Here is a 20,505-nt window from a genome sequence, read left to right on the forward strand (position 1 = left end):
CGTTAGAAAAACATGGCCACTTCCAGAGACAGCACGACTTTTCTCAAGTCCAGGTGTGGTTTGCAATTAAGAACCTTTCGCTTCAATGGAACCACATTGTGAAAACTCCCATCCAGAGAAAAGATTTGTGCTGTCTCTGGAAGAAAGTGGCCACGTTTTTTTTTAACACTGGATAACCTCTTTAAAGGAGACCTGTCACCCCCCATGCTGGCGTGACAGGCTCCCGACCCCCAGCTAGATCCCCTTATACGGACCTCATCCCGCCGAGTCCCGCTCCTGGAGCCGGTCCCGGGACAGAGATATCCCGGTCAGAAGACGGCGCGCGCTGTGGAGATAGGTCCGGCGTCCATAGAGAATGAATGGAGCCAGACTCCTCTCTGCAGCGCGCGCACGGCTCCATTCATTCTCTATGGACGGCGGACCTATCTCCACAGCGTGCGCACCGGCTTCTGACCAGGACATCTCCGTCCCGGGACCGGCTCCGGGAGCGGGACTCAGCAAGATTAGGTCAGTATAAGGGGATCTAGCTGGGGGTCGGGAACCTGTCACCCCGGCACGGGAGGTGACAGGTCCTCTTTAAGGGACAAAAAAGTCAAGCCCGTCCCAGGTACAGAGCTGCAGACACAGGCACATAGGTGATAGGGAGAGAAAACAAATGATGCCTTTGTCTTTGCTCATGGCCATTTGCAGAGCTATAAAATTGCACAGAAGTGACGCTGAGCCACAGCATGCACACCTCCTCCCCACCTTAGTCAAGAAAGGGAGGGTGTGAAAGGGCATATACGCCACATACAGCTCACATGTGTTAACAGAATCCTAGTTGCATAATTCTCTAGCACTATAAAGAGGTGACAAGTATGATGGAGTTACTAAAGTTTGTAGCAATAGTTATTTGGCTGTTGAATCATATTTGTATTCCAGTTCTTGCTCTTTTACATCCGACCAAGGTGACTCAGTAATGTGAGAGATCTTACCGGTTCAGCACAAATACAAAGTTGTTACACACTACAGTTATCACCACCAGAACATCGCCCAATCTCTGACATAACGCTGAACATATTACATCGAAAATGTTATATACTGCTGGCTGCGAAATCACATAAATTGTGTTATTACCAAATCCCTTTTATAAACATATTACATAAGCTATAACCTGGTGGCTGAGAGCCGAGAGCTATCTACCTACTGAAGGTTTCCTTTTGGGTTTCATCTGTAGCCCAGTCCAAAGTTGCCATAAGGGGCCTAGGGGTCCAGTTACAAAGGGCAATTATCTGGCCAATCAGGCAGAATCAAACAGATATCGATCCGTATAATAAAGACAACAAATCGGCCGAAGAGCCGACCACCGTTCATTGTCTTTCTGCTAGTTTAAAGGGGTTATCCAGCGAAAATATCTTTTCTTTCAAATCAGCTGCTTTTAGAAAGTTAAATAGACTTGTAATTTAATTCTAATTAAAAATCTCAAGTCTTCCCATACTTATCATCTGCTGTATGTCCTGCAGGAAATGTTTTCTTTTCAGTCTTACACAGTGCTCTCTGCTGACATCTCTGGCCGAGACAGGAACTGTCCAGAGCAGGAAAGGTTCTCTATGAGGATTTGCTGCTGCTCTGGACAGTTCTTGTCTTGGACAGAGGTGGCAGCAGAGAGCACTGTGTCAGACTGGAAAGAAAACAACAAGATGTAAGATGTACAGCAGCTGATAAGTACGGGAAGAGTTTAGATTTTTTAAATCACACATCTATATAACTTTCTGATACCAGCTGATTTGAAAGAAAAAAGATATTTGCTGGATAACATCGACCGCCAACCGTGCATCCCTCTGTGTAATAGGGGTGAAAGTATGTAGTAAATAATAAACACTGTACTTACCTCTCCATGCTTCCTGATGTCCTCCTGCCTGTTTCCTGCTCACCACACTGCTTAAAGGAGAAGTCTGGCCAAAATTATTTTTTTATATGTTATTACTTATGGAAAGTTATACAATTTTCTAATGTACATTAATTATGGGAAATGCTCATATACTGCTATTTCCCTTAATTTAGTGTATCAGGAAGTGTTAGAATTCTCTCAGATCCAGTGACGTCACGACAAATGGTGTAATTCCTATGGAGTGTCCAGCAGGGGGCGCTCTCTATAAAGAAGTCAATGAGTACCAATGAGTGCACCCCTGCTGGACAGCCCGCCCCCACCCCGGCCGGGAGCACGGCGCTTCCGGCCGGGGTGGGGGAGGGCTGACGCGGCCGGCATGCAGGAGCAGAGAGCGGCAGCCGGCAAGATAGTGTGAGAAGCGGTGAGGAACGGGGCGTGCGGGCGAGAGTCAGCGGCCGTCCGGATAGTGAGGAGCGGCGCAGGCAGGAGGGAGCCAGCGGCCGGCCAGATAGTGAGGAGCGGTGCGGGCGGGTGGGAGTCAGCAGCAGTAAGAGGCAGCCCCTGTTTGAGCGGCAGCGGCGATGTAGATAATGGGGGAGTAGTACTTTGTATATGTGCCCAGCACCGAGCAGGGAGGGAGGGGGGGAGGTAGATGGCACTTCTCTCCCTCCCTGCTCGGTGCCCTGCAAATGTATTCATTGAATACATTTATGGGATACTTTGGGGAGCAAGGACATTTGCTCCCCAAAGTATTCCATAAATGTATTCATGAAGTCACAAAAGTACAGTACATAACATTACATTCACATACACTGTAATTCCTATGGAGTGTCCAGCAGGGGCGCACTATATATAGAAGTCAATGGTACTCATTGACTTCTATATAGAGAGCGCCCCCTGCTGGACACTCCATAGGAATTACACCATTCGTCGTGACATCACTGGATCTGAGAGAATTCTAACACTTCCTGATACACTAAATAAGGGTAATAGCAGTATATGAGCATTTCCCATAATTAATGTACATCCTACGTACGAGGTACGTCCTCTTTAACCTGCCACAGGGATAGAACGGCGCAGTGACGGGGAAGCCGATGCCGCGATCTGTTTTTTTCGAACCGCGGCCCAGTTCCCCTGTACGGCGCAGTTCTTTCCACGGTTACCGGTCAGTGCTCAAGCACTGGAGGTAGGCCGGCCCACCCCCAATGGAAGGGAATTCGCTCCCCTGTATGACGCGGCTCCGTTAAAATAAAAAAACTGAGGCACCAGCTTCCCCGTCACGGTGCCGTTCTATCCCTGTGTCAGGTTATAGAGGACGTACCTGGTGGTACATCCTCTTTAATGATTTAATAGGCCCGGTAGGTGAACGCCGATCTTGGAGGTCTCCAACATTCTATTAGGCTTCCTGGCGCGCATACACACTATTTTGCAGGGTTCTTTTTTTAGATTTTTGCAGCTTTTATTAAACAATGGCTATAGGGGGAAAAAAGCAATGCATTTCTAGAGTTGGTATGGCACTTTCTATTTTTAGAGAGGCCTATGGGGAAAATATATCAATAGACAAACAAGCAATTAAAAAATGCAGTAAAAAGTGATGTGTGTGAAAAAGTCTCCTGTAGTCTTCACTAGGTTTTATTAGCTAAAGAGTCCATATTAGAATATCCTAATTCTTAGGCAGTGTAAATTTAGACTAGACAGTCTAAGAATGCTGCAGAATAATCACAGTGGCTTGAGCGGTTTTATAAACACCGTCCTATTCTTAGACTGACTGGTCTAAATTTACATTTACGAGATGCCTTAAACTGCACCAGAATTCTGGCTCATTTTTGGTGCGTGGGGTTGCATGTTGGTGTATTATGGCAGAATTCTGGTGCTCCATTTTTTTTAATTTTTTATTTTTTTTTTACACCATTCTGGCTAATCAAATGGTAGGCTTGTCTCCATACTACGCTGCCCTTAGGAAGACGTTATATAACAGATTGGAATTGGGCTACATTCACACGTTCCCAAGGCTGTAAGCAACACAATGACTGACCTATTAACACTGACCTGGCCTATCGTTAGAGAATAGTGATCCGTGCTGCAATTGCTGGTCTGTACGAGGACCTCCACGGATCACAGCACGAACGTGGAACAGGCCATTCAAACTAAGGGGTCTGTAGTGCTTCCCACAATTGCAGACAGCCTATGAAATTTGTAAAGGAGGCCTTAAAGGGGTATACTCATAATCAGAAGTTATCCCCTAGCCACAGGGCTGGGAATACCTAGCAGCTCGATTGGGGTTTGACCCCTGCAACCCCCACTTATCCCAACGTTGAAGGTTAAATATCCTCCATATTAACTGAGTGGCTTTGTTTGTGTGTGTCCGCTCCTCCTCTACGGGAACATTTAACCTTCCATATCAGCTAGGGGATACTTTAGGTACTTTAATGGTCCTTTTTGACGGAGCGATAAATCACCCAATCGATCATTTAACGATTTTGCAGCAACGATTAGGTTTTTATGCCGATCAGCGTTTAGGCAAAGCAAAAAATCATTCTTAAAGGGGTTGTCCGGCGATAAAAAATTATTCACAGAATAACACACATTACAAAGTTATACAACTTTGTAATGTATGTTATGTCTGTGAATGGCCCCCTTCCCCGTGTCCCACCACCCCCACCCGTGTACCCGGAAGTGTGGTGCGCTATACATTACCTGTCACGTGCCGACCACGGTCTCCGATCCTCAGCAGTGACGTCTTCTTCGCCAGCCAATCGCGGCTGAGCTTCGGATGACGCTGCAGAGGGTGGCCGGCACTCGGGAAGATCCGCCGGCCTCCAGAAGAAGACGTCACTGCTGAGGATCGGAGACCGTGGACGACACGAGATGCGGTGAGTATAATGCACCACACTTCCGGGTCTAGCGTGGGTGGGGGGAAACACGGGGAAGGGGGCCATTCACAGACATAACATACATTACAAAGTTGTATAACTTTGTAATGTGTGTTATTCTGTGAATAATTTTTTATCGCCGGACAACCCCTTTAAAACGATTAGAAACGCATTTTTTTTTCCGATCACTTAGGGCCACCTCACACATGAGGGTGAATCTGCGAAAGACTGTTTAGACGAAGTGATTTGCAAATTATCAGCGATAATTAGAGAACATATTAAAAGACCACGATGAACGATTTCTCGCTGGTCGTTTGATCGTCAGCTGTGTTTACACGAGCCGATTATCGCTAAAATGCCATTGTTTTCGCAAAAATTTGAACGATAAACGTTCTGTGTAAATGGACCATAAGATAATAGGACCTAGAATCACATACAGTACCTCAGCCGTGCTCACAATTATATTAGCAAGATGGTGGGGGGGGAGGGGAATAACACATGCCTGTTTATAAAAATTAATAAAAATAATTTTTATTTATATAGCGCCAACAAATTCCGCAGCACTTTACAATTCTGGGGGAACATACAAAAACAAAAATCAGACATGTAGGCCTAGCCTGCGAGAGCCGACAGTCTACGAGGAGATGGTTGAAGACAGAAGGAAGATGGACGGAAGTGCTTCATTAGTGCAGTAACGGTGAGGGAACCAGTCCCCGATATGCCGTATCTCGTTGGATGACCAGTCTTATTTTATTTATGACCATTGTCCTCTGAAAACAGGCAACGCCGCCCCAGCAGCAAAGCAGTCTCCTGTTTCTGTAGTACATGGCCGCTCTCTATCTCTAGCCCTGGTTCACATGAATGCACTGGGTAAAGCTGACCTATTTTTATAAAGGCACATCTTCTGAATTATGTAATAACATAAAAGACAATTGGCTTCACACCAAGACATTCCTCTTCCGTGGGCACCTCATGTAAGGAACTATAAGAGAATCTATATCCACAGAGCTTGACATCTGCCCTCTGGCTGGGATTCTCTACACACAATACTATATATACTGGGAATACTGGGTTTGCTCATTTAATTAAACTTTACATCTTTTACACTAAAATAGGACAATCCCTTTAAAATTACGATGTGAGCAGGAGACATTCCCATCGTGTGTAGTCTCATATGCTGGAAAGTTGGCGATGTCCTTTCACTAAATATAGCAATGGTGACAAGGGAGTTTCTCTAGCCTGTATGCAAGCGCTCATCCTCTCACCATGACAGCGCCAGATGTTACTTATCCTATTAAAGGGTAAACAGAAAAACTATTTTTTGTAAATGCCATATGCAAAAATACAACTCCCAGCATGCCCTGACAGCAATGTACTTTTGCACCCACTGAGCGCAGATGTAAACTGAAATACAGGACACGGTCATTTAAAAAACAAGGCTGAATGTTGTAGTGCATCACTGCAAATACTGAAAAACATTAGATCCCTATTCCCTCCATATTGGATGTTCAACAAGTGTCTCCTATGTAAAAGGTAAGACTTTCATGCCGCCATAACCTTAAGTCATTAAAGCGGTTCACCGCCTCTCTCCCCCGACCACCAGCCTTGACCGATATATCGTTCCATATCCCCAAGCACATAAAGATCTATGCATTTATTAAGGCTGGAAAGGAGGGGGAGAGCAGCCAGGGACCACCCAGTTGACTCAAAGTACATGAAAGTGATTAAAGGATTCCTTTAAAATAGATCTTCTTAGGACCAGGGGGTATGTTCACATTGAAAAATCGCATGTTGGAGTCCGCAGTAAACCATCTTGAAAAGTGCATCCGAATGATGTCAAATGGAAAAAAAAAAATCGGTGATTACGTGCTCACGTGGATTTCTTCAATGTAGATTATAGATCAGCTGGAATTCAATTGAAATATGCAGGTTTCTTGTATGGCTTTTGAGCTTTACCACAGGTAAAAAAAAAAAAATTAGAATGAGAACAGCCTTAGGCCTTTTTGCACAGAGTATATAAACCTGGACGATGTGCGAAGAAACCAATTATGCGAACTCCCGGCATAATGTACCATTAGGATGCCGGGAGCTCTGAAACAGTTTAAGGCTGTGTTCACACTACGTATATTTCGGTCAGTATATTTCAGTCAGTATTGCAACCAAAACCAGGAGTGGATTAAAAACACAGAAAGGATCTGTTCACACAATGGTGAAATTGAGGGGATGGCCGCCATATAACAGTAAATAACGGCCATTATTTCAATACAACAGCCGTTGTTCTAAAATAACAGCAAATATTTGCCATTAAATGGCGGCCATCCACTCAATTTCAACATTGTGTGAACAGATCCTTTCTGTGTTTTCAATCCACTCCTGGTTTTGGTTGCAATACTGACTGAAATATACTGACTGAAATATACATATACTGACTGAAATATACGTAGTGTGAACGCAGCCCCCATCTTTGCAGTACTGTACTGACACAGCCGTGTGGCCGGCGATTCTGGTGCGCAGCTCCACAGTTCCCAGCTTCTGTGATTCATGGAACGTGTAAATGTGTTCTTAGGCTTCATTCACACGATCCGTGCCATGATGACCGGAGGAGGATCACAGCACGGATCCCGCAGCAGTGCAACCCTGCCTGGCAGCAGAGATGAAAGGAGCGCATAATGTGCGCTCCTATCATCACATCTGACAACTACTCACCTATTTCCCCGGTGCCGGCCAGCTTACACACGCTTACGCTCATGATGGTGCCAGGAGAAGGTGGCAGCATAGTTCACGCCACTTCTGCTGAACATCTAAGTCGGCCGGCACGGGGGAGTAAGCACATTGGGGGAGATTTATAAAACATGGTGTAAAGTGAAACTGGCTCAGTCGCCCCCAAGCAATCAGATTCCACCTTTCATTTCTCACAGACTCATTGGAAAATGAAAGGTGGAATCTGATTGGTTGCTAGGGGCAACTGAGCCAGTTTCACTTTACATCATGTTTGATAAATCTCCCCCATTATGCGCTCCTCTCTGCTGATGGGCTGTGATCCGTGCCGCGATCCGCACTAGGACAGGTCCTATTTTTTTGCGGTGGGAATTGCGGCACGGATTGTGTGAATGGCTGCATTCACTTGAATGGTTCCTAAAATTGGATCCACGACCACGGACAATTTTTTTCGGGATTTGTGAATGCAACCTAAGGGTATTCAGATGGGGTAGCAACAAGCAGCCATTGAGAGGTTCCAATGGTTACGGACCAATCTTGTTTATTGCTAAATGCTAATACAGAAAGGAGTCCTATAGGAACTGGTGAAATAAAATGTGTCCCACACTGGAGAGGCTCGAGACTTATAAAGGCTGTAAAGGGATTACCATCCTCACACATAAAGACTAGTTCTGAAACTCAAGCCGAGAGTAAATTGCTATTCTCAAGAGGCATTTGGATCTCCTGCGGCTTCTACCTTGTACAGACAGCATTTTCGCAAAAGAGTACTCGGCACCAAGACCGTAACAGCAGTGTTGTAGGACTGTGTTCACATGTCTAATGGGCATTTCATTATATGGCTGTCCCAAGCCCGCCAAAGTGGGTACAGCCTGATACTTGGGTCTTTCAGTTTTGGTTAATAGAATGAAGACAAATGAGGACAAGGCCTAGAGATAAAAGGCTTAGAATAAAAATTAAGTAATGAGAAAAAAAAATGTAGACGGCGTATAGAATGGAAAAAAACCCAACAGTATAAAATACAAAAAAAAAAAAAGCAGATACATCATTGGCGATGGTCTATGCACCATCTTAAGGTATTACACATATGCAATTGCAGTGTCTTGTGAACTGGATCAATAGGGAACAATAATATGTAGATAACAAATGAGGACATCCACCAGGTAACCTATTGATCAAGCCTGAGCATTAATAAGAGCCCAACAGCTGTCAGTCTTTACAGACAGTTTATAAGAGATACTGTATCATCCACTCTGGAAAATAAATATATACATTCGCTGTTTATCGGCCACAGATAGTCACGTATGCTATAAATGTGCACTGATCAATAACGACTTACTTGGGTTGTCATTGAGCATCTGCCACCAAGCACCAAGCCAGAGAGTAGTAACATGGGACCCAAACCATCACCCGGTGGGTATAACAAGTCATAGGTGCCGTAAAAGTGACACCAACTCTTCCCTGTCCTAGGGGAAGCAAGTGCCGACCTGTCAGCTTCCCCCTCGCTGCCAGTGAGTGGGGAACATGGCAGGTAGAGAGTATCTACCCCTTCTCACACAGTCAGAGCTACCACCCTGAAAAAGGGTAACCTCTTACCCGATCTATCCGTATGAATCACACTGGTAATGCCCCCCTCAAAACACACCCCCTTTCAAACACCTTTCCTCCCACATAGGTTGGATTCAGCAGGGGATAGACATGAGGGACAACAACACAACTTGATACAAAAGTGCGGCCTGTAGTACAATGGTATAAACAATGGGCGCTTAGATACAGGGGGTGCAGGGCATCTCCCTATGCCTGTTTGTCAAAGCGAACAGTTTCTGGCCAAATACGCAGTTGCTTTAAACTAGCTATAGGGAGGCAAGCTGTATCTAGTACAGTATGGCCATGCCAAGACCTTCAAGAAGCAAACATCTCAAAGGCTAATTAAAAAAATTAAAGCATAAGACTCCATTTTCAATATTTATGACATAGTACCAGTCACTGCACTGAAAAGTAAGAAATTACGAGACAGAATGTAAAGCTGTCACACTCTGCTCCCTACAGGGGGAAGACGCAAGCCTCTTATCAAACATTATTCCAATGCTTCCCAGACTGACAGCGCAATTGTCGTCCTTATTTCTCCATGCTGAAAAGTTCAGCTGCCAACTACTCCAAAGCCTTTTAAAACAGCTGGGCACCAGTGGTGTAAATTAAAGAGCGACCACATATCAAAGACAGCGAAACCCAGGGAAAATCACTAGTAAAATGTAATGTAATATTTATGGAGCCGCTGGAAGTGGAGGTAGGGGCGCTGCTAAGCCTCAGTGGTTTACTGAGCCCTGCTAGATATTATTTAAAGGACGGGTTCTCTGAATAAAGTGCATCTACAATTACCATCGGGGTCACCAGGAGATATTTGCACCTAGAGAGGTGGTGTGTGTTATATTATTTATAAGGATAAAAATCAGTGTATGGCCTCATTCACGCATTTTTTTTCTGTCCCAGACATTGTCAGAAATCTCGTCCTCAATCCGAAATTTTTTTTTGCATATCCACAAAAATTTTACAGTGCTAGTTAATAAAGTAGAACTGTTTAAAAAAAAAAAAAAGATGCCTAACCCCTAAAAAAGGTCACTTTCAGCCTTTGACGTATCTTGGGGAATCTGTATTTTTCTGTAGATCCATTTTTTTTTGCGGATGTTACAGATGAAGATCCCCGTAGACTTCTATTGGCTTATCCGTTTCACATTTATGGTCCATATTACAACATCTCATATATTTTCTTGCAGAATGGATTGCAGATCTGTAAAACTAGGGATAATGTGAATTAAAAAATGGTCAAAATGGCAGAAATGTCTTACTTTTTTTTAATGAAAATTTATTTAATTTATTTGTTTTAGGCTGAAAATACTGTATAACCAAAAAGTGCATACCGAGTGTTCACATAGCCTGACGATCTAGCTGGTGACAGGAAGAGCATATTATCTGCCATATTAATATAGGAGAATTCTAATTCTGGTTGTCATTTCATGTTCACATGTAGCAGAACCGGAATACTTTATACCAGTAAAGTGGACAAGTTTTGTTAAGGGTGCGTTCACACCTACAGGATCCGCAGCAGATCTGCAGCAGATTTGATGGTGCAGATTTAATGCTGTGTTCAGTTATTTAAATAAAATCTGCTGCGGATCTGCTGTGGTTCCGCAGCAGAAAATACACTGCGGACCCGGTAAGTGTGAACGTACCCTAAAGGGGTATTTCTATCTGGGAAAGTTATCACAGCTGATGGTGGGACGTCTGACCTCTAGGAACCCCCATGCAATCTCGAAAACAAGGACCCCAGAACAGTTTTTGAGGTGGATTTGCACTGCCCTAGCAACACGTCAAACTGGCTGTTCAGACCCTCAATGATTTCAGGAACAAACCAGAAGCTGCATGCACTTTTCTTCCTGGCCGTCTGTAGGCTTTATAGACTTCTACAGCGAGAAGGGGATAGCAGCAATCCCTTGACGGTAGTGCTCAGTCATTCACTTTTCAAGGCTTGTTCTAGGCCCACAGCCCCCCCAAAGTGACAAAACTTTAAAAAATTGGACCAAGGCCCAAGATCCCTAATGGCGAGACTGAACTCCTAGGCAGGTGGGAAAAGTTCTCATTAGAATACAGGAATTGTTTATAGGAAGACTTCAGCTTCTAATAACTTGTAGACATAATAAGATTGTACCAACAAACCGCTGGAAAGGAGTTCATTATTGATCTTCCCCTTTAAATGAGGTAATGAAATAAAAACAACCCACCACACAATAACACCATCACTCTCATAAAATCGACTACAACAAAAACTATCGGAGTCTTGTAGGGATATGTAATAAGAGAGATGAAAACGGCACCAAAGTTGTGGTAGCTCCGGAGGAAATTAAGTACATTAGCCAAACCATACGGATGGGTGCTCCGTCATCTAGCACAAATGTGCACAAAGCTGTTCTCTAAAATACGCTGGGGACAACTAATTGCTTTTTCTTTTTCAGATGCAGTCACAGGAAAGATGTTCCCAGGAAAAAAAAAAGGGGTTACTGATCTGCAAAACACGTCAGGGAGCATGAATAGTCCCAATGTAGGTCCAGAGAATGGGGGCTAAGTTACACTCTATACACAGGGCACATTATTATTATTATTTTATTTATTTATTATTATACTATTATTATTTTACCACTGCTGGCTAACTCCTTGAAAATACGAGAACAAGGACGACCTGAGAAGAATACGATTATATAAGGACCCTTTAGGTTACTGCCGAAAATAGCTAACCAGTCCCTTTAGTTCCTGCAGAAAATCTGTATCTGTAACCTTATGTATTGTTTATTGTACCAAACTGTATTTTCACCACATAACCTTGTATTGCAGTAGACTTTTCTATTTTTTCGAGTATTGGACTCAAAGTATTTTTGGGCACCCACACCTATAGACACTTAGGGGCCCATTCCACGGCACGATTCGGCCGATTATCGCTCTAGGTAATGTATGCTGCAAGGATTTCGGTAACTGCAGCCCTCGCTAAACGATCATCGGCCCGTGGAATAGGCCCAGTAAACGAGCGCTGATCTCGCTGATCAGGGCTTGTTTACACTGTTGATTGGGCCCGTGGAATAGGGCCCTTACACTTGGGTTAAACCTTGCTCTGCGGGCAGACCCCAAACTTTCCGGGGTGGGTCTTATAACACTCCAGGCTACCGTGACAAGTGCCCAAGTGACCATAGACCCACAAAGCTACCACACCACCGTACCAGCTGAGTCGGCAGTAAACCAAAAAAAGACACAACAATCTGTGTGTGAGCTTTTCTCTCCGTCTCCCCCTCCTCCCCCCTCCCTTCTGAGACAGCTGATGTAAACAAGTCTCTGACTGGCTTTATCTGCAACATTGTAGCTTCTTTGTAATGTACCCTCCAGAATATGACCACAATCAAAATGGCTGTAAGACGTTGCAGCATCCCGAGAAAATGGAAGAGGAACAAGTCATATCTTGTGCACGTGTTTCTACTTACAAAGCAATCAAATATCTATTACGGGAAATTATATAATCAGGAAGCGGAGTTTACCCAAGTCTGCCTTAAAGCGAAACATTTCCATTTCACACCAATGAAAATAAATGTGGACATCCTTACAAGGATATATATTCGGGAAGACACTTGTTACAATGAAGAAAAGCAAACGCAGGTCTCAGCCTCAGCTGGAGAACAGCGAACATCTTGACAGGAGAGAAGGAGAAAAAAAAAAAAAAAAAGAAAGGATGACGTCAAGCACGCGTTTTAAGGATAACAGTTTTCTATGTTCAAAGCCTTGCATTCTAGAACCCATCTGCCACATTTCACACAAACCCACATCTTCCCCCTGTTGCCTTAGAAGCAAGGATTCTCAGAAGTTATATTTAACTGTTACAATCCATCCAGGAGAATGGCTGCCTTTACCTCCGCTTAGTTTATTTAACCCGTCTTTGGCGCGTTAGATTAACCTTTAGGAGATTGAACGAGGTCTATGCTGGTGTTTGCCTAATTCTCGGCCAGCTTACTCCATGTACTGTAATATATTTCTGGAGCCCTGCTAGCATGGGCACAGCGCCCCGTACATCTGGTTCACGCGTTCCAACAATGAATGTTTCCAAGCTTTCTCGCATCACTAAAAGGTGTCACATATGGCAAATGGTCACATATATAAACATTATAAACTACTACTACCTAAAAGGGGTAGTTAACCCAAAATTTTATTGTTTTGTGTCAACTGGTATCAGAAAGGGCCAGAGATTTGTAATTTACTTCTATTTCTAAACTTCTAAAAATCTCAATTCTTCCAGTACTTATTAGCTGCTTTATGTCCTGCAGAAAGTGGCGTATTCTTTCCAGTCTGGAGAGCAGGAGAGATTTTCTATGGGGCTTTGCTACTGCTCTGGACAGTTCCTGTCACTGAAAGAGGTGGCAGCAGAGAGCACTGGGTCAGACTGGAAAGAATACATCACTTCTTGTGGGACACACAGCAGCTGATAAGTACTGGATTTTTAATAGAAGTAAATTACAAATCTCTGGCACCAGTTAATGTGAAAAAAAACAACCCATTTAAATAGTGATAGGTTATAACTCACAAACTAGCTAAGGATGAAACAGTCGTTAGCGCAGTACTTAAACCTGAAAAGGTAAAATCTAAAAAAAAAACGCTTTCTATTTATGTCCCCTTTGTACAATGTCTGGCCTTGGCTCTGAAAGACTGAATTAAAAACGGTCATGAGAAATTACCCAAAAGGCATGTGTGCAATCCCCCCTTTCAGTGTAGAGGTATATATTAGACAAATAAACGACCTACATACACCATGGCATTCCCCTGGTGAGCAGGAAAAAAAAAAAGATTTGAAGATCCAGCAAGTCAGGAAAACATAGACTCCAATCTGTTCAATGGCCGCCAGTATGTACAAGACCAACAGCCCCCAGATAACTCGGGTGTGGTTTTACAGAGCATCCTAATGGTCCGTTTACACAAAGTGATAATCCACCCAACTGATCGCTTAAAGGGGTAGTGCGGCGGTAAGCAATTATTTACTAAAAAACAAACATTACAAAGTTATACAACTTTGTAATGTATGTTATGTTAGTAAATGGCCCCCTTCCCGGGTTTCCCCCACCCCCGGAAGTATAGTGCTCTATACTCACCTGAGTCGTGTCAATCCCGGTCCGCCATCTTGTGACAATGATGTCATCTTCGGGCAGCCGGCCGAACTGCTCCGACCGTCCCTAGTGCCAACCGCCCTCTGCCGCGTCATCAGCTGCACTACACTTCTGGGTCTGGCGTGAGTGGGAGAAACACGGGGAAGGGGGCCATTCACTAACATAACATAGGATTACAAAGTTGTATAACTTTGTAATGTGTGTTATTTAGTGAATAATTGCTTACCGCTGCACTACCCCTTTAATGATTTTGAAGCAATGATTTGGTTTTTATAACGATCAGCGTTTAGGCGAATAAATTACGTCCCGTACTAAAGCTTGTCAGTAATTTTTGCGGATTGCAGACCCATAAATCTATGCGGACCATGTGAACAGCGCGACTGAAATCAATTGGCCTTAAATTTGTCCGTAAACGCGGACTCGCAATTAAAGACCTAACTACTGAACGTGTGAATCTAGTCTTAATGTGTGTTTGGGGATGGCATCAAAAAGGGCATTTAGTAAAGTTTAAATGACTAAACACAGCATCGGCCGTCAAATCTTATTGCCTAGATGGTGATGGGACTTGATGAGAAATCATTTCGGGTACTGGTGAGAACAGTTCCCATATTACGGATGACAATTTAATTGCTTAAAATTCCCAATGACAATTTAGATGAGAATCTCTCATCTGAAACTGGAAATTACTGCAAATCAGGAAAATGGTACTCAGAGAGGCGCACAGTTATTAGAAGAGCTGCCAGGTTTTTTTATCACAATCTCCAACCGGCGTAGCTGCCAACTAGCTGAGAGCCTTCATCTAAGAATAAAGCGTCTTCATTAACCTTGACGGACATATTAACATAACTGTCCATGTTGCTATACAGATCATACAGTACTATAGCACATACTGTCTTCTCACACCGATATGATCACAGACACGGGGGAAAAAATGGCCAGACTTGAACAAAGAAACAAGACATAGCCCTGACAGGAAAACTGCCTATAGCAAACATGCAGTGAATTGATGTATTAAATCATGTCACCACCGATCAGTCGCTAATGCGGACTGGACCGTGCTCCCTAGAACATCTATCTCGCCATTACAGTAAATCACTATCAAGAGATCAATGTACCAAACAAACTGCATGAAGAATGCGCTAGCAGGTCCGTACCATCAATCTGCGGCCTACTGCAAATCAATGCAAATCAAAAAGCTTTTCTCATACCGCATATCAGAGTCATCGCATTGTAGCTGGATAACCACTCACAGATACCTGATGGGCGAGGGGAAAGGGATACAGGGACTATAAAAATAAAGACGTATCGAGATGCTGAAGAGGTTGGAAAAAATAACACACGTGGTTAAAAGGGTAGTACGCTCAATCACAGATTTTCATACAATGCTGCTCATGGTAAGAGAATAAAATGGCCTATTTGTACCTGTCCGCACTCCCCGAGTGTCCTCCTATGGCATGTTCCAGTCCTGGACTCGTCTAAGGGTGGCAGCATGCTCTGCCAATTGTCCATGGTGCTGTCCTATCTTGGCCAGTGACTGGATGAGTGGGCTGTCACCCTCAGACCAGTCAGTCTAGTCTCTGCCTCGTAGGAGGGCACCGAGGGAGTGCGGAAAGGTACAGATAGGTTTGTTATTTTTTCACTGGGAACCGCTATTTTTAAAAAAGTTGTTTGAGCAGAATACCCCCTCTAAGTTGGACACCTGGCAGCATTATTAATACTTCCTTTTTCTCAGTCACAAAGACCCTATGACACGGAGCGATTATTGGCCGTATTTGGCCAATAATCATGCCGCGTAATAGAAGGCAACGATCATGAACATGAATGATGTCGGCTGATCGTTGTTGTCGTTTGTCTTTCAACATTTAGATCTGACCCCCTCCAGGACGCTTGTTAGTGTATGAGCATCGATAGGCAGATAACAGTCATAGGTTCCAGGGAAATGCTTTATTCCAAATGTAGATGGCAACGCGTTTCAGTGGGTATTAGATCCACCTTTTTCAAGCCAACAGTGTCATGGAATACTCCACCAGGACTTTGGCTGGGATCTCTCCATCTCCTTCTTCTTTATGCCGCACGTCCAGACAAGGGTTGTGTAAGAGGGAACCCAGAAGCCGCTGCGCATTCTCCGCCATCCCAGCCAAAGTCCTGGTGGAGTATTCCATGACACTGTTGGCTTGAAAAAGGTGGATCTAATACCCACTGAAACGCGTTGCCATCTACATTTGGAATAAAGCATTTCCCTGGAACCTATGACGGTTATCTGCCTATCGAAGTCCATGGACAGTATTTTTCAGACGTGTGAATGCCACCTAAAAATCTTTTTTTTTTTTTTTTTTTTTTATATGTCAGACCAGAAGGGATCAGATCAGATCAGATCTCTGTATGTAAAGATCAGCAAAGCCTCTTAAAATGGTGTTAAGTTTGACATGAGGGGAAGAAGAGCAATTGTAGGCCCGAAAAATCCACAGCACCTCGTTTTACTGTAAAGAAGGCCGACTATACAGAATAGAGAGTGGTGGGAGATTCAGACACCCCTCCGAGAATTCCCTGTTTGTACTAATTTATTTTATAGTCCTAGTATTACTTCATACATGGAGCACCAATCGGCCAGTCTGGACTGGACATTCCACACCGAGCAAGTCGTGTAATAAAAGTGTTTGTAACGGAAGTCTCGGCAGTCTAAATAGAGATGTATTACAACATGGGCTAATTTTATATGTGTTGAAAAGATAGAGCTCTCAGCCCTAGAACAATGGGCTTCTGGAAACTGAAGTTGCGGACTTGGTTGTACACATCCTGAACCATAGTCCCTCCCTTCCTCATCTGAAGGGGTCACATAGGTAACAATGCGGTAAGAATGAGCAGCGCTGTCTCAATGTGCTTGGCGCTCTCTCCATGTGACAGCTAGAACTGGAACAGAGCGTTAAAATTCTGCGTACAGAGACGAGGCATGTCAGCTGAATACCAAATGTGTTTTTATGTCTAGCACAGATGGACTGCCAATAAATTGTAACAGGCAGACACTATTCATATTATTCTGAGCCGAGATTCTTAGCATACTTCTATATTTTTATCCCTCGGAGAGACTCTTTAAAAGTAGATTCAAAGCTAAAAATAAGTTATATAACGCAGCCCTGGTGCTCTTCACATCACTCAGTTATGGCGGCTTCACGTCTATTTATCGACCTCCGATGTACAGCGAGCAGGAAATCTCTCTCTCCTTACTGCTAGAATAACCCAAAACCACCCAAAACAAGCAGCTGGGGGAGCGGGAATCATTTACAGAAAACAACGTAAAAATCTGTCTGGCGTCTCCATCCGCTATTATGACAGCAGATAATTTCTGACATCTATTTACAATGTTGCTGAAATCAGACAGCAGGCTCTACGTTCACACGTTGTGCATTTATGTCCGTAATTGTGGATCATTGATTTCAATTGGGCTGTTTACACTGTCCATATAGTCACGGATCCACACGCCGCAAAAAATACTGACAAGCTCTAGTACGGACCGTAATCTCTCACAGATTGTCCCATACAAGTCTATTGGAGTGTCCAATTTTTATGGAAGAAATGTTCGTAACGTCCGCAGTTCCATAAAAAGATACAGATAAGTAATTATTTTAACACCTTCCCGTCAGTAATATGTATATCTACGTTCCTGACTTCAGGGGCTTAGTGATATGTGCAGGACCGCTGCAGTGAGAGTGGTCCCACACACATCTGTATGTCTGAGGCCAGAGGTAATGATCACGCAGTTTAAGGTACTTAGTGACAGAACAAGCTTCTGTCACTGAGTGATCGGGACCCCCGCAGCCATGCTGTGGGGATCCCAAACGCATGTATCGACAGGTGGGGGTAAGCCTCTTACTTCCGTCCTGTCAGATCAGCGATCTGTGCATAGAGTCTGCTCTCATGCAGGCTCTATGCATAGATCGCCGATAACACTGATCTATGCTATGGCATAGCATAGATCAGTATATGCAATCTAATGATTGCATCTTTTACAGTGAAAAACAGTTTAAAAAAAAAAAAGTGTAATCAAAAAGTAAAATTCTGAAAGTATTAAAAAAAACCCTCTTAAAAAGTTTAATACACCCCCTTGCCCACTATAAAAATAATAAAAAAATAAAAACAAATATATTACATATTGTAGGGTGCGGAATTGTCCGATCTATTAAAATATAACACTATTGTTCCCGCATGGTGAATGGCGTAAACGGAAAGGAAAACAAAAAAAACACACCAGGATTGCAGATTTTGTTAATTATATATCAGAAAAAAATAAAAAAGCAATCAAAATTTTTCTGTTACACCAATATATTATTAAAAACTAGAGATCATGGTGCAAAAAATGACACACGACCAGCCCTGTAGGTGGAAAAATAAAAGCGCTATGGCTCTTAGAAGGCGGGGAGGAACATAGCATTAATTTGACCCGGACATCCGAGCATCAAAGGGCTCTGTCTTGAAGGGGTTAAGGCCACATACAGACTACATTAACATAGCGATGCCTGCCGCAAATCCTGCTATCACCTTCCTCTTTTTTCCTGATCCGCAAAAAATACGGATTACAAATGCAATATTGCAGATATCACATACACTCCTGAAAAACTATTGAATGTGTGAATGTAGCCTTAGGCCTAGTGTGGACTGGAATTTGGCATGGACACATCAATAGAAATCTATGGGATCCGATTTTGTTTTGTTTTTTTTTTACTTTAAAAGTACCACTTTTTCTTACGTGCAAACAATTACGGAAAATATGGATGATATTACCGAAGCACTATGGACACATATTTGCACATCACGGACAGAAAATTGCAGACTCAAAAAACTGTCTGCAAAAATATACTGACGTGTGAATTAGGCCTTACACTTAAGACTTGGTGGGGGCATAATAAATGGATTTTCACAGACACAAAAGCCAAAAAAGACTTTTGTGGCGGCGAAAATCCATTTATTATGCCCTCATTATTATGTAGGAAAAAAATCCTACCACACTTACTGTGCGTTTAGAAATTTCACAAACAACGGCGGCAAGAACCACCAGGTGACCATAACGTGCGATTATACTGTGAATTACTTTACATGGTTATTACAGGTAAATAGGCCGATTACTTACTGTGGAAACTAGAATCTAGGGTGTGTACCATATCATCTCATAAGGTTTCAAGGAAAATTCTGTTTTTGCAAGGTGTATTTACAGAATTTCACGGTTACCCTCTTAAAAAGGTGTTTTTTTTTCCCTTTCAAATCAACTGGTGTTAGAGGTTCTACAGATTTGTAGTTTACTTCAACTTAAACATCTCTTCCAGTACTTATCAGCTGCTGTATGTCCTGCAGGAAGTAGTGTATTCTTTTCAGTGCTCTCTGCTGCCACCTCTGTCCATGTCAGGAACTGTCCAGAGCAGTAGCAACCCCCATAGAAAACCTCTCCTGCTCTGCACAGTTCCTGTCACGGACAGCGGTGGCAGCAGAGAGCACTGTGTCAGACTGGAAAGAATACACCACTTCCTGCAGGACATACACCAGCTGATAAGTACTGGAAGAATTTAGATTCAGAAATAGAAGTAAATTACACATCTATATAACTTTCTGTCACCTGGTGATCTGAAATAATTTTTTTACTACCCTTACACCACCATAGACTACCGTAAACACTCCGCTTGACATATCTTTGTATTCACTGCTGTCACGCTGGGCTAGTATATATTTTATCTGGCGCCCAGTTTTAGAAAATGGGCAATACTAGGAGCGGTCTGCAGGAACAGACAATAGTGCGAACCTAACGCAGCTATACAGGACTTCATTTAACACTGGGGCAAGTATCCAAATGATGTCGGATGGATGTGAGCACAATACAGCATGTGCAATCCTGCTGCCATGCTGGAAGGAGCCCAGCTCTGGAAACATAATGCAGCCGGCCGCTCAGTGGGTGATGTGCACTTACACAGGGATTAGTGGTCACAGTAATATCCTGCAAAATATGAAATCAAAGGGAAATGGACAGGCTGCAAATTACTTCCTATTTCTTCCATTAGGATAGATTTTGGAAACAACTCAGGGGGAGATTTATCAAACATGCTGTAAAGTGAAACTGGCTCAGTTGCCCCTAGCAACCAATCAGATTCCACCTTTCATTTTCCAAAGAGTCTGTGAGAAATGAAAGATGGAATCTGATTGGTTGCTAGGGGCAACTGAGCCAGTTTCACATTACACCATGTTTGATAAATCTCCCCCTCAGACTTTATTCCCTAAGCTCTATGCTATACTACTTTACATTGTCAGGGCAGTAAAGTTCATACCTCCAAAAAAAATATTGCCCAGGTATCCCGTCCTGGATGGTTGTCTC

At 43.3% G+C, this 20,505-nt stretch overlaps 1 protein-coding gene across 5 annotated transcripts in view; it reads right to left on the reverse strand.

Moving 5' to 3' along the window:
• Nucleotides 1–20,505, reverse strand: part of GRK3 (G protein-coupled receptor kinase 3) — a 223,985-nt gene that overhangs the window by 91,252 nt on the left and 112,228 nt on the right. The window contains exon 1 of one of the 5 annotated variants that reach the window (XM_069961335.1): nucleotides 20,104–20,139. The exons of the other annotated variants lie outside the window; for them this stretch is intronic. The gene's annotated coding sequence lies outside the window, so the exon portion shown is untranslated. Of the gene's footprint in view, nucleotides 1–20,103; nucleotides 20,140–20,505 lie in introns of those variants that run through there. 5 annotated transcript variants of the gene reach the window in all.

Source organism: Dendropsophus ebraccatus, chromosome 3, assembly GCF_027789765.1.
Source record: "Dendropsophus ebraccatus isolate aDenEbr1 chromosome 3, aDenEbr1.pat, whole genome shotgun sequence".
Taxonomy (NCBI): Eukaryota; Metazoa; Chordata; class Amphibia; order Anura; family Hylidae; genus Dendropsophus; species Dendropsophus ebraccatus.